The sequence below is a fragment of the Vigna unguiculata genome, chromosome 3 (genome assembly GCF_037176805.1).
Source record: "Vigna unguiculata cultivar grain cowpea cultivar isolate G323 ecotype 2 chromosome 3, ASM3717680v1, whole genome shotgun sequence".
NCBI lineage: Eukaryota > Viridiplantae > Streptophyta > Magnoliopsida > Fabales > Fabaceae > Vigna > Vigna unguiculata.
Window position 1 is genome coordinate 42,661,668 of NC_140794.1, and position 16,586 is coordinate 42,678,253.

Genomic DNA, 16,586 nt, shown 5'->3' on the forward strand with positions numbered 1-16,586 from the left:
TCAAAGTCCCTGGTAATTACCGACAGTTTTAAAACCCCTGGTAATTACCAACAATTCTAAACCACTAGTATTTACTGCGATTTTGTAACTGTAGTGCATGTTCCTTATATGTAGTTTTAAATCCTTTATACTATATAATAATACTGAAAGTCCATTTTTACCCCTACAATGCAATTCATTATTTATTGATGTTTTTACTTTTCAAATTCTCTTAATTTTATTTATTATACTTTTTGAATGCATATAATTCGTAAAACATATGATAAAAAAAAATTCTAACATTTAGATATTTGTTTATAACTAGATATAACATTCATAAAACCAAGGAACGTAGTCTATGAGTTCAAAGTAAATAATAAAGTTTAAACGTTCAAACTAGTGAACTATTACAATATTTTTGTTATATTTGTTATAAAGTCAAATAAAATGAAAGTAATAAAATTCTTCAACTATCAATCTTGATCTGAGTCATTTGTTTCTCCATTGGGAACACTACCCTTATCAGATACCTAATATTAAAAATAATAATAATTAGTAACATTCTTCACAATATAAAATATATATTAATATACTTAAAATTTAAATATTACCAATGATGAATGAAACAAAGGAAAGTCATGAGGCAATTCTCCTTGATATTTTGCACAAAGAAAGTCATCATTGCCTTCATTTCGTTGACTTGTGATGTTAATGAAGAAACCTATTTGAGAACATAACTAATCAAATTAATCAAACTGTCTGCATTTTACAACATGCCTAACAACAATACAAACTTAAATCAAACTCAAAATCAACAATGAAACATATTACAACATGCCTAACTAACCACTCTTCGCATTCACAATATGATACATACACCCAAATGAGGATAATGATGTCTTAATAATGATAGCAATAACAACAATGACAACAATAGAAATTTAAGGTAAAGTTTATCTACAGTCAAATGTAGTGTCCTAACTATTGAATAATTGTCCTTTATTCCTAATACAAGAGTAGTTATGTCATGACTTATCCCTATCCAAAGAAAAAGGCTCCACTCAAGGTTTGTTTTGGAATGATATCAAAGCATGTGTTTTAGATGAGAAAGTGTGATTTAACTAATACATGGTTACCATATGTGTCCTCTATAGTTAGTTCTATCTTGTTATTGTTATTGTTATTGAATGAAAGAAGAGATAAATTAAAAAAAGCAATAATTGAAAATAGGAAATTATTAACCTGATTTTGTAATTGTGTATAAGAAGGACAACTCAAAATTCCCCATAAGAAGTTTTAAAAATGAGGTTGAAGAATATAAAATTAAGAATCATCTAGTTCTCTTATGAATTGCAGTGACCTACTTTCCCCATAATTCTTTAATGTTGCTAAATATCCATCTACATAAATAAACTGCTAAAATTATCGTTGTTAACTACCAAGCACTATATTTATGTTATCTAGAGGGACAAAACCAATGGATCAGAAATAGGATCGGTTGGAATATCATCATCAGACTCTCGAAGAATGGCATTGAACATGGCAACATCCAATCTTGCCACACACTGCTCTATTATCTGGAATAAGTAAAAACAATACAGTCTGATGTTAATTTTGTCTCATAATCTGACGACATAACATAGATACATAGATTACTACATATCAATGCCAACACCAATTACTCCATTTCACCTAAAATTGAAACATAAAAGTTGTAGTAACTACAAACATGCGAAGCCACTATGAAGTAACCACAATCAACAAAACCCGAAAATGGAGATGGCATGGCCACTAAACGGGCAAAATAGCCACTCTTAGATGCACCATAGATTTCACGAAACGTAACACCTAAAGTTGAATCTCTTCACATAAACAAACATCAAAGATGGGAATGTGAGAAATTAACGGCAAAATGAAAAAGAAAAATTGAAACTCTAAAAGGGAAACCATTACCAATTGAAGCTACGATCGACAAATGAAGATCCGAAGAAGGAAATCAAAATGTAATTGCGGAGGAAAAATTTTCTATTGAAAATGAGAGATGAAGATTTGAAGGTGAGAGACGAAGATTTGCCATTTGAGGAACGTGTTTTTAGGATAGTCTATGTTTCTCGAACAAATGATAAATGAGGTTTTGGGTAAAAAAAATGTAAAGAGAGGTTCTGACAAAGAATGTGGAGGGAATTTTCCCCGATTTGATTACAAAACCCTTTATACTTATCAGAGATTTACAAAACCTCCCTTATACACATAAAAATTACCATAGATTTTATAACCTCCATTAATAAATCTCAATTAAAATTAAACTTTTTTGTTGTGACATAATGTATTCAACAAAATGTTGATACAATAACATTAGTAAAATTGCACACAACTATCATAAAAGATAATAATTATAAACCATTAATTCTTAGCAAATTAATATGTTAACTAAATCTAGTGCGACATAAAAAGTGACTTCATTGTACTAATTTTGGACGATAAAAAATATACGAGACCTGTTCTTTTTGAATTAAATACCCAACATTTTTTTCAAAGCAATATATCATATCACATTCTGATCTAGTAAAACTATTTCATAGACATGTTACATATTGTATATGTGTATGTTAGACATATAATATACATGGCTCTTCGAAATTTCAGGTAATTTTACTTTTCCACTATTTCCTCTTAACTTTTTCATAGATAATAAATTTTACGTATTTTTTAATTATAAATTATTTAAATTTTAAAAGTAGTAATTAAAAGAATAAAATTAAAAAAAATAAAAAGTATATATTTTTATAGATAACATAAATTTTAATTATTAAAATTAAAAATATTATAAATAATAAGATGTAAATTGTGAGAACTTAAAAAATATACTTTAGGATTGATAAAGTGTTTCAAAAAATGAATACTCAATTATTTTAATATTAAAAAATTTAAGTATAAATAGAAATTTTATAAATGAGTTTCACTATTTATAAATACATCATTTCTCTAAAAATCTTTTCTCTAAGTCTTCTCCATTCTCTCTAGATTTTTCATCCTTGAGTTCATCTTTTCGAAGATCAAAGATCGCTAGGATGATCCTTATGGTGAGCTCTCCACTCATGTTCGATCAATCTCTCAAATTGAGTAAGTTAATTTTCTATCTTTTTTTTATATATGATGTTAATCTATGTGCATGTGAGTAATCTTGGCTCGCATGTGACTTCTATGTTTTACTCTTGAGTTTCTGTTGATCAATGGTTCTAATGACGTTCCTTGGTCATGTTTGTGATGTTCTTAGGTTGAGTAGTGTGTCTTGATGGCTAGAGACGAGATTTTATACTCCTTGAGTGTTTCTAGTCATCTTACATGTTAGGGAAGCTAAATTTTTTGTTTTTAAATTATAGGAATATTGAATTGATAGATTGTATGATGATACTATGAATGGTAGTTGTGTTTGATCTAAGGAATGATACATGATTATGTGAAATTGAGGTGTTAAACATGAGATTGTTAGTTGTGAATAACATTTGGATTGGTCTTGTATTTGATAGTTCTTGACACTATTGTTTGTGGTTGATTCAAGTTTGATATGTGTTTGGCATCTGTGAAGGTTCTTGAGGTGTTTAGAATTTACTAGGAATGCATAATTATGCAGAATCATGTTCTGCAGAATTATGCAGACTCGCTGGTTGAGGGATAGCTCCCTCAGCGAATCCAAAGCTAGATGCTCAATGACTTGGAAGTCAATGAACGAGAATTCACTCGCTAAACGAACCTAGAGTCAATGGCTCACTAACTTGGGAGTCATTGGTTGAGTACCTACTCGCTGAGTGAATTCAAAGTTAGAGAGTTTACTGACTTTGTAGTCGATGATCGAGAACACCCTCTCATGAACGAATTATTGAAGAATTTTTTTTCCTGGAGTCCCAATGATACACTCGTTGGGCAAGCCATCTAGTCGCTGGACGAGTGGACACTTGTGCTCTTTTCAACTAGCAAGGAGATGGTTTCACTAAGCGTAGGGGGTAGGGGTGGACCTTAGTTAGTTTGTAGGGGCCCATGACCCCCCTCCCAATATTTTTTTTATAGGTTAGTAATTAAAATTTATAATATGTTTATAATTTTTTAAAAAAAATAATTTAATTACAAGTAAAATTTAATTATTTAATGAATTTAAAAAAGATAACAATATTTATTATCACCTTTTTACTTACTCACTTACTATTAATTAATAGTTTCATAACTAAATTGCTAATATCATATTCAACAACAAAATTAATTTAAAATTTTAATTTCAATATTTTATTGTTAATACTCTTAATTATTCAAATTTTAAAAAATCTATCAATCATCTTTCAACTATAACAATCTTTAACAAGAATAAGAAGCATATTTTACTTAAATAAAAAGATTTTTTTTTTGTTAAACAAGATTGTGAAATGAAATAAAAGATACATTTTTTGTACATAATATAATTATTTACATTGGAAAACAAATATAACCGAAAATTTATCACTACTAGAATTATTCATATTTCATGATATTTTTCCTGTAATCTTTTTATAAAATTTTGCAAGATTTTTTTTTTGCCATTTATAAAATTTACAAGTATTTCATACAATTTTTTATGTGAAATTCTAAATAGTTTACTAAAAAATTGGTAGCAATTTCTTACTGATTATTTTTCATAACAAACTTTATAAGTATTTCTTATGAAAAAAATTTCAAAACAAAACTGGCAGGAAATATAAGTTTTTTTAATAATATATGTTTTGGCCTAATTTATTAGAATATGTGATTTCTTTTATAGTTATAATTAAATTATATATTAGATATTTATTTTTGTTGTACTAGTAATGGTGATAAAACGTATAAATTTTAAAATATTATTTTGGCTCCCCCCAAGTTAATTGTCAAGATCCGCCACTGACTGAGTGAGTGGATCAGAACCCGAGTAATAGTTAGATGATCAATTGTAGAGGCTTTGTGATTTCTATGAATGATTTCTTGAGAAATGATTGGTATGTGAAATGAAATTGAGTTTTGTTGATTCTAATTCAAGGAGAATTAGTGGTAAATTGTTCTAGTATACCCATTGATATATGAATTCAGTTGGAAGTTATCCAATTCTCAAGTAAAGAATGATAGGGTATATGGTGAGAGGAGCATGAAGTCCTAGTCTAAGGACTTTACCTTGGCCAAAGGCGTTAACGTCTAACCTAACCTTATTTATGGTAATGTTTATCGCTCTGCAGAGCACTAGATGCCACCATAAGTGCACAACTTACCAGGATCTAATATTAATGCATGTATTCAGATAATTGAGTCATAACTTTATGTCCTTGTATGAAATAGGATGATTTGAATTATGCATGACTTAAGTGATTAAATGCTTGAATGATTAACTCTTCTTATAACATTAGCTTACCCTTTTTCTCTATGTATTGTTTGCCTTGTTTTGTTTTTCTTTCGCAATGATCATCTGATTGGTGTGAGCAGATGAAGATCGTGTAATTGGATTGGTGTGAGCAGATGAAGATCGTGTAATTGGATTGGTGTAAGGAGAGGATGGTACACCTATTTAGTTAGCATTTAGAGTTCTTGTGTTGATATAGATCTTTTTGAAAACCCCAAATTTTTAGATAGTTATGTATAATTTGTATTTGAGCTTATCTAACAGATGATTGTAATATAATTGATACATGTTAATATTCTATGCTTTGTTATTATCATTTATGAAATGTTTTGTTTAATGGTTGTAGGTTATGATGCACCGATACTTCAACTTGGGTCATGTACCGTGTCCGATCATTTAGGATACTCTAATGATACTTATCAATGAAGCATCTAATTTACAAAGTCGTAATACACTACAATAAAATCTTTGAATAGTGACCAGCTTTAGTGACAAAAAATGATTAGTCACTGTATAGTGACCAAATTGATAACTAAAATAGTTCAAAAAAATTATAATTGGTTTCTAAATTGATAATTAGAATAGTTTCAATTATGAACTGATTTCTAAATTGGTCACTAACATTATGTACCAGATTTTGGCTACCAAAATAATTAGTATCTAATTAGAAAATTTGGATTCACACAATAACAATCATATATTTATTATGTTTGTAAAGATTATTGTACATTTTTTCAATATTCATATAGGTTAAAATACTTTTTTTGTCCCAATTTTCGTCAAGTTTTTTCAAATAAGTCCTAATTTTGGTTTTGTGTTCAAATAGATCTCAATTTTCGTCAATTTTGTTCAATTGGGTCCTTTTTTGCTAACACCATTTAAATCATTAACGGTCATGAACAGTGACTGCCATGTGTCACTTCGTGATTTTTTTGAATTTTTTTATTTTTTTTGAATTTTTTTGAATCTTTTTTAAATGTACACGTGTCAACCCAGGAGTGTGCCACGTGTCACTTCGTGGTTTTTTTGAATTGTTTTTGAATTTCTTTAAATTTTTTTTTAATTTTTTTTAAATGTCCACGTGTCAATCCACTAGCGTGCCACGTGTCAAAGTTAATGTTCTAAATTCAATTTGGTCCCTATATTTGTTATTTTTGTTCAATTAAGTCCCAATTTTTGTTAACATTAACCAATTTGGTCCCTCTCCAAATTAAAACCAAATTTAATTTTTATATTAAAATTCACATTTTTTATTAAATATTTTTATATAATATATTAAAATTCACATCATTATAACTTTGATATAAAAATTAAATTTGGTCACATCTTCGATAGGGACCAAATTGATTAATGTTAACAAAAATTGGGACCTAATTGAACAAAAATAACAAATATAGGGACCAAATTGAATATAGAATATTGACTTTGACACATGGACATTTAGAAAAAAATTCAAAAAGTTCAAAAAAAAATTCAAAAAAAATAAAATAAAAAATTCAAAAAAATCATGAAGTGACACGTGGCACGCTCATGGGTTGACACGTGTATATCTAAAAAAATATTAAAAAAATTTAAAAATAAATAAAAATAAAAAATTCAAAAAAACCACGAAGTGACACGTGGCAGTCACTGTTCATGGCCGTTAATGATTTAAACGGTTTTAGCAAAAAAAAAGACTCAATTGAACAAAATTGACGAAAATTGGGACCTATTTGAACACAAAACTAAAATTAGGACTTATTTGAAAAAACTTGACGAAAATTGGGACCAAAAAGGTATTTTAACCATTCATATATCACGTATCTATCATGTATCGTATCCTATTATTTTGAAAATAAACGTATTGACGTATCAAATACATGTTGTATCCGTATAGTATCTATGCATCATAGGTCGTAGAACTATTAAGCGGGATGATACATAAATAATTTTTTTATTGTAATTATTTAAATTTGAAAAAAATAGTTACTAAAATGATGATAAAAGAATAAATAATTCTTTTATAACTAAGAATTCAAAAATAATTACTAAAATAATAAAACTGAAATATAACTTTTTATTATAAATAATTATTTAAATTTAAAAAATAATTATTAAGAGGATAAAAGTTGAAAAACGAACGGAAAAAAAGTTATATATAGTTATAAATATTATAAATAGCAATTTATAAGATGATAAACTTTTTGACAATTATATTTTTAGTTTAATTAATTTAGAGGGAAAAATTAGTTATAATAACAGATGTAAAAAACAATGAATGTTAAAAACTAAAGATAATATAATATAATATAATAGATAACTCCATCAAAATTATATTAAAAATGAAAAGATGAAATAATTTCTTTAATTTAGGCAAAAAAAAAAATTAAACAACTATTATAAAACAATAGAGAAAGAATATATAACTTAATTATACCTTTAGTTATTCAAATTTCACAACTATGAAAGGAAAAAAAATTTAAATAACATTCACATATACTACAAAAAAATTATTATTTAGTGGAGGTTTTTTTTTTCAATCCGCGAGTTTTCGTCCTCCGCAAATTAATTTGCAGGAGTTTTTCAAACCTCCATAATTAGAATTGTCACAAATTATTTGCAGAGATTTTTGACAACCCCTGGTATCCGAGTTATATTGCAGAGGTTGTTTTGTAGAGGGTTTTAACCTCTTCTATTGATCACTATTATCTTGTGGAGGTTTAAAACCTCCTTTATTTTGTAATTACTCACTCACATACATTTATAATTTATTAATTTAATGAAATTATTTTTATAATAAAAAATAAATAAAATATCAAAATTCATAAAGTACACAAAAATTAACTAAAATTAATTTCATTGATGATTTGATAAAATATTGACAATTACAATGTAAATATAAAAATAGAAAATACATCATGTCGAGAAAAAAAATAACATAATGTTCTAAATATAAAAAACTTGGTTCGGAAAACGAATTTTCTTCTTTCACATTAATCCTATTTGTTGTTGCTCCAAATGCTTGCAGCTTTGAATCCAGTAGACTAATATATAAAGTTCATCACCTATAAAAAAAATAATTGTAATTATAAAGCATCATAATTTTGAACAAGTGCATAAATTCACTGGCATGTCATTTTCCACAGCAAAATTCTAGTTCAATAACCTTCAAATATGACAGTAATTATTGTCTATGAAATATCTGCATTATATAGGTCATTATAATTGATATTATAGTACACCGTAAAAAAATTAAAAATTTGACAAAGCATTAGTTCATATTCGATGTACCATGTTCACTATCTTTGTCAATGTGTTAACTTGAACTTGAATTGCTCGAATGACCAAGGGCCTAGTTAAAAGAAAAGAATATATACAAGTTATATTCAAGCATGATGCAAATAGAAACCACATTACGCTAAAAGTAGTGTTCTTATAATTCAAAACATGAATAACTAGTATTGTTTATAGCTTTGTTATTGAACTTCCCTTCGGGAATGAATTTAATAATATTTTTCCAAGGAAAAAAGATAGCAGACTAATTATATTCTGCTATAAAAAACCTAGCCATTTTAATGAAAATGATAAATCCAATTCTACATACCAATCTATAAAGAGAAATTAAGAAGAATGTCACAAATTAGCATAGCTCCTGTATTCCTTATTCTACCATCCTGTAATGAAGAAAGATTAAGATGTAAAAGTATTTGTACCTCTTCTTTTGTACACAGCAAAATTAAGATCAGTTTCCTCATGATGGTAAAATATGCTAAAGAAAATCAACTAAATATGATAAATGGAGACAATATCATGAGGGAAATTTACAAATATGATAAACTTAGCTGAAGCAGTATGTGACTTGTCCTCATTATTCTCTAGTTTTGACACAACTCATTTGCCTCTTCCATGCGAGTAGAAAGATAGAGTTACAATCTGAGATAATAAAAAAACAATCGTTTAATCCATATTGTACCTTCAAGAAAAGTGAAGCATAATAAAAGTGGTGTTAAAAGGTATCTTATCCAGAGGCAATGGAATCGGCTACAAGGCTTCTTAATAACTGAAAATCATGTAGAATGTGATATTTTTGGGACAAACATGTAAAAGAGGGATCAATTTCTTCTCTTTTAAATTCCAACTCAACATAATAACATGCCAAGTTATACCAACCTGATTTTGGAACACAACAATTTATCATTAAGCAATAACCGCTTTATCCATGAAGGCTTCTCATATTCTCCAGTTAATTATGTTTTCCATTGTGAAATTGTTGAGTCCAATGCATTTAAAGAGGTTAATGCCAAATTATTTCCTTCATCCTGTAACAGATAACCTAAAACAATTTGAATGTTCTTGCATTTTCTCTCTAGCAAAATATGGTAATTACAATAAAAACACCTCCATTAACAAATAAAGCATAACAATATAACTACTGTTATAGATACTTAAGCAACAATTTTTTTTTAAATCAAAACATTAGAGACACTTCTTGTTCTAGATAATCTAAATCAAGCAAGACAAAGCAAAACTAAAATGTATGCCGACACCAACTAAAAGTGGCAGACTTATGTAATAGTGAGAAGGCTAAAGTGAAGTGCATTCCCTCAATTTAAAGGTGGGAATGCAAATTTTGGTCACATATTAGCACACTTTCGAAAGATAATCAAATTCCAAAACACTATTGAGCCTAGGAATTTCATCAAACAAGTAATGGGCAGCAAAAACATCCCCAGTCACAAAATACATCACCATCAAATTATTACCCATAATAAACTTTCAGATGATCAATAAACCTATGTAAATATAAGGGTTTCGTGAAGTTACCAGATTATTTCACAAAACCAACACCCTCGCCCTTACAATGCCCGTCAGAGCCAACAACTCTGACACCGAAGTCATGAGCCCAATGCATCTTCAGGGTCGAACACCCCAACCACTTCAACGACCTTCCACCACCATGCCTTCACCGCCTACCACTCCACTTGGACAGTTGAAAAATTTTTGATCGAAGTAAGGAAACCTTGAACTATTTCTAGGGTTCTGAAATAAAATTTGTGAGTGAAACTATTTTGTATGAAAACGTGAGACGAAATCGCTTAGAGAGATAGATGAGAGGGAAACTGAAAATGAAACAGAGGGGGGGAATGAAAACTTTAATATTTGCGGAGGAGGTCTTAAACCTCTACAAAATATTAAACCCCCTGTTATTATTGTCATTCTAGAGAGCTTACAAGATTATCCTAAATTATATTAATTTGCAGAGGATTTTTAAAACCTTCCCAAAATACCCTCCACTAAATGATAATTTTTCTGTAGTGAAATGTTTCGGTCAAAAGAAACAATTTGCATAATTAGAAATATGCACAGTTTTCTTGAAAAAAAGAAAGAAAGAGAAAACCTCAACGATGGAAACGGTCAAATTACAATACCATTTTTAATTATCCGTAGATTGTTAAAATTCATGAGAATGAAATGACAACTTTTCTATTCTTTTACGAAACACACCCAAAGAAGTTATTTTATAATTTAATTTCCATTTCAACTATTATTGTAATCATCTACTATTTTAAAAAAATTGATAGAACTATTAAAATTTAACTAAATGTATCTTTCAATGTCAAAACATCATTTTTGGTTATAATATATTAACTAAAAACATAATTCTCGACAATATAATATTATAGCTTGAAATAAATGATAAAAAACTATCATTCTCGGTTTTCAAACCTTTCTGTTATTAAAACTGAGATCTGACCTAATTCTTTTACAACTTGAGAGTAAAAGAATAATTCAATGGACAAAGAAAACTTACCGAATAATATTTGTCCAAGTTTATCTTATTATTAACTTTCACATGTGGGCAATATATCCTGACACCTTCAAATTTATTAATTATCATTAAATTTTATTAAAATAATAAACAAAAAAATTAAAAAAACGTAACAAGTATTATAATAAATCTATAATTAAAAAAGTTATACTTCAAGAACATAAACAAACGATATCTATTACGAAAAAAAAAAAATTACATAAACGTCAAACACTAAGCAACTTATATGATTATAAATAAATAAAAGTCAAATTAACTAACTTATTAACACAATAGTTCTTCTTCCAAAAAATATGAGAAACTTTGAATTGCATATGATTACAAAAATGTAAGTATCAATGTCATCTTTTTCTAAGATTCCATAAAATCACTTTGATTCAAGAAAAGAAACCATGCATGACAAATTAAAGTAGAATTATTCTCCAACCAAAACCTCCAAAAGTCCTTCCTAAAAGTGTGTTGCAAAGCATCAATGGTCCTTATAAACTTAGCATAAATAAAAGGATGCATCTCTAAAGGAGCTTAAAAACTACCTACGATTTTATCTCGACTTCCTCTAAAATATCATCACATGTAGTTAAACCAGAACAATCCCTAGTTACATCATAAATATTTACATAAAGCCAATTATCAAATGTGACTTGTCATATTACATCCATAAATGAAATGTCATACCCTCTCTATTTTGAATATTGAAAAATTTCAACACTAAAAAATTAGATACATCATTTACTCATATATGCTTCTTAGATTTATTCCAAACAGCTCTTTAATTTAATTTGAAAAACAACATAAGTAAAAACAATTGGAACTTGAAATCTACTATGTTTTCTCATCTTTCAACTCATCTAGATAATCACAATAATGACAATCACTTTAAGCAGAGTACTACAGAGAAAACTTCATAGATTGAACAACCAAATCCAAAGAAAAAAAACTACAAATCTTGAAAAATTTCCTTCATCCATTCTCACATTTGCATATCAATAGAATCGTAAAAAAACAAATGAGAGAAATAGTCAACATTATTTTCGCAAAAAGACATGGAACATAAAATCACACATTTTTTTAATCTCTAAATCAATAATTAAACAACCATACAATAATTTCTAAAAAGCCAAAGTCTTAATTGGTGGCACAACATCCAACCAAATCAAATTCCTCAATCCACACATTTCATATCGGAAGAATAATAACTTTTAGCAATTTTTTGAGAAAGCACACTAATATCACCCATAATCTAATTAAGCACATCATCTTCTTCGGTAACTATCAAAGAAAAAAATCACATAAATTGACAACAAAAAAAATCACATATAAATATTTGTCACCTTTCAAATTATTATGAAAAGTGTTCTCATACTATATTGAGATTATTTAAATTTAAATTTAAATTTAAATTTTGTAGAACTTCTTTCGAGTTAAGGTCCAATATCAGAATATGATGGATTACATTATACACTCTCTTGTTAAACCATTATGTTATTAACATTCAGAACTGACCTTATATGAATATAACTCAGCCCAAAAAATAACTCATGATCAAAGAAAACTATCCAAATAGTTAATATGAATATTTTGTTACATCCTCAAATTATTATAAGTATTTTTGCTCATAGCATAGGAATCAAATTAAATTTTATACAACTTTCAACTGAAGGGGCAATATCAGAATATGATGGATAGAAGTGCTGTTTAACCTAAACTGCAGATGGTGCTTTTCAACTTTTCAAAATCCAATGGCTCATAATTAGTTTATAATTGCACATTAAAAAGGTAAAAAATCAAAGTCATGGATGACTTAGAGTGCCATAAAAACTGTGGAGTAGGGTGAGATGTTCATAATGGATATGTATAATCACATAGCAAAGAGAAAGGAAAAGTGATGAAATAAACCACATGGAAAGCATCTCTAACAAGATCATTGTTTCTTGTTGTGAGGACCACCAAATCTAATATTTCACTATTGCAAATATGCTAAGGAAATTCTTTCAACCTATCAAACAATAGGGGTTTTTTTCCTGCATCTCTAAGTATTTTTTCTGCACCTCCAAAAATTTAAAAATTTCAAAAATACCTTTTGACCATTTGAGCGAAGCCACGTAGATCACACCCCCAAAATTGTTTCTGGATGTCAACTTTCGGAACTCAAAATACATAACCGGATTTCGAAAGTCAAAATATAACCGGAAGTCAATTTCTGGAAGTCAAAATATATTACCGGAAGTCGACTTTGGGAAGTCAAAATATATTATGGAAGTCGACTTTTGGAAGTCAAAATATATCACCGGAAGTCGACTTCCGAAAGTAAAAATATCGACTTCCGGAAATAAAAATATTGACTTCCGGAAATATTTATTTTTCAATACATTAAAAAAATAAAATTATATACATAGATATTAATATTTTTTATTTTATTTTTCAAATATATATTAAGAAGTATGAAAACAAAAAATAAATAAAATAAAAAGTAAAAAAATAAAAAATAAAAAAAAATTTAGAAAACATAAACTTTAAATAAAATTAAAAATAGTTAAAACAAAATTAATATTTTTTTAATATAAAGTTTAAGTATTTTTATTTTATTTTTATCAGCACAACAACATTCTTGTGTTTTGGGGGGCCATAAATAGAAGCTTAAGCAACATACATATATTTCAAGATTTTATTCTTGCCCAATCCTCAACATCGTAAAAAAGATTAATTCACAAGGAATTTCAGAAAAAAAGAATAAAAAAAAGAAGAAAAGACTTTTATCGTTCAGGAAATTTCTGGAGCATTTGTGCTGGGGCAATAGACACATTATTCCTCGTTACATCATCAAATGTTGAAAGATAAAAAAAATGAATTTTATGAAAGAATAGATTTTGTTTAGGTGGAGATAGAACGAATATTTTAATATATTTTTTATTTCTAAATTGTTATGAGAAATTGTGTTTAGACTTTAAACTAAATTATAACATATTTTGCCCTGCACTTTACAATACTCATATAAAACATTTTTCTTAGCAATCAGCATATGGAAATTATATTTCAGTTCAATGTGAAATCTCATTTGTCACATGAAAAATAGTTTACATGATGAAAATGATGTTTTACATTAACTTCATAAAATAAATACTTTATAATTTAATTTAGTTTAAAAACGAAAATCATATTTAATTTCTTTTTATTTCTCATTACTGCGTCATACCATCATTATGTTTGCAGCTTCCACCGTCACCGTTGTTACGAAAGAAGAGACAGAATGCTAAAAATAAAAAGAGAAAATACAGAAAGAAACTCGTTCTGGAAAACTCTGTAAAAAACATATTTCATATATTTAAAAATAAATAAAAACACATTTCATGTTCTAGTAATCCTGGAAAACCTGTTCCAAAATACATTTTATATGTTCCGAGAGTTTTATTTAGAAAATTCTGTTTCGAAAATATAGTTTCAAAAATTTTGTTTAAAAACTCTCGATCTACAAATCTTATTCTAAAAATTTTGGAAAGCTTGTTTCAAAAAGTTTCCGGAACATATATTTCAGAAGATAAAATTTGTCATTTTGAAAATTTGGTTGTGTGCAAAGAAATTCGGGGAATGCAGGAAGTAAAAGCCTAACTAATATGTTTAATATACACAGTAATAAACCTATATTACATTTCACTCACTAGAATTGTAATACTAGGCCAAATGTAACAAATTTTAAAATACATATTATTTATTTATCTCAAACGTAACACTAAAAAAAATCAAAATAAAACAAAACCAAAAAGTTAAATTAAGACCTTTTAGAAGACATGCATATATTTCAAATACTAAAAAATGAAAATATTTTATTTTAAAAGATAAAATATATATCTTAATTTTATTCAAAGATTTATAAAATATTTTTCTTAAAACATAAAAACAAAAATATAATATTAGAAAAATTTAACCTAAAAAATTAACACTTTTCTCACTTTAAAACTAAATATTTAGAAATAAAATTATAATCTCATAAATTTTAAAATAGCGTCTAAAATCAATTAAAAGTATTTTAATAAAAAGAAAATATATATACAAACCCTCGTCAGTGTCCATGATATAAAACTTCGATATTACCTAAATCAATTTGAATATTATGCGAAATCCTTTATTCATAAGACGAATTCAGATAATATTTTTTAATCTTCTATAAATTTCTAGCAGAATAGAAACCGTTCTTTCAAATACAAAGAATAAAAAATAAAAAATTTGAAAAGATCAAATTTAATATTAACTCATTTCATAAGAACTTAAATGATATGTAACTTCTAGACCATTCAATTTGGTCCAACCCACACGATTAACCTAGTCCACGTGGACTAGGGCTAAAAGAGCCCACAAAACCAAAAAATCCTTCATTAAAAAAGTTCACAAGGTCTAAGCCTGCCTATTTCAACCATTAACCCTAGCCCCACCATCTCTATAATCGACTTAGACTGACCCATCTAAGTCGTTGAACTAGGTCGGCTCGTATCAATCGTTGACCTAACCAGACACGTCTCAACCTACATCCTGAGCTAGCCCGACCTGTCTAGGTCATGGACTGATTGAAACGTTTGGGTCGTGGGTCCGACCCCACTAGATCGTCTCAATCATAGGCCCACCTCAGACGACGGACAGGACCACTCAGGCAGGCATGTCTCGACCGTGGGCCCAACTATCTTAGGTGTCAATGTGGTAGAGCTTACCTTGGTCGTTGAACTAACCTGTCTCGATCGTCATTTGCCCAGGCTGACCCACGACTCGCCCTAACTAAGCATGTTTAGGTCGTGGGCACAAGCCGACCTGAGTAGTCAACTTGGATTAGCACGTCTCAATAGTGGGCCCGACACGGCCATCGTGGCCATTGGCCATGTCGGATCATCGATCGTGAGTTAGTGCGCCCGCCCGCCTCAATCGTCAGCCCAACCTATCTCGACTATTTTTCTAACCCATTTTGGATGTCAGCCAAGGCTAGCCCGGGACTACCCGTCTAATTCGTCTAATTGGCCTAACCCATTTCAACAATCAGCCATGGATGCACCCAGACTCGTCTTGGCCATTTTCCTAGTATGGCCATTATGGATCATAGGACTGGCCCGACTTGTTTCGAACGTTAGCACAACATGTGTCAGTCGTCGACCGGCCCATCAACCTAGATTGATTGTCTACCTATCTCGCCCGTCAACTTGGACCAGCCAATCTCGGACGTCGACAAAACCCGACCCGACTCAGCCTGTCTTGCTCGTAAACCTAGCCCGTCTCAATTGTTGACCATGGTCGTTCCGTCTCAGTTGTTAGCCATATTAGCCTATCTCTCGACTGTTGGCTCAACCAGGCTTTTCTTTGGTTTCGGACTAGCTCAGCTCGTATCAGCGATCGACTCGTCCCGACGCATCTCGACTTTTGGCC

General features: G+C 28.9%; 1 long non-coding RNA gene across 1 annotated transcript; it reads right to left on the reverse strand.

The window, feature by feature from the left end:
- Window positions 1-336: 336 nt before the first annotated feature.
- On the reverse strand, window positions 337-2,080 carry LOC146887876 (uncharacterized). The gene is made up of 3 exons (XR_014993417.1): window positions 1,933-2,080; window positions 591-700; window positions 337-509 (listed from the first exon to the last, which is right to left on the reverse strand). It is a non-coding gene; the product is annotated as an uncharacterized LOC146887876 (long non-coding RNA).
- Window positions 2,081-16,586: the final 14,506 nt, after the last annotated feature.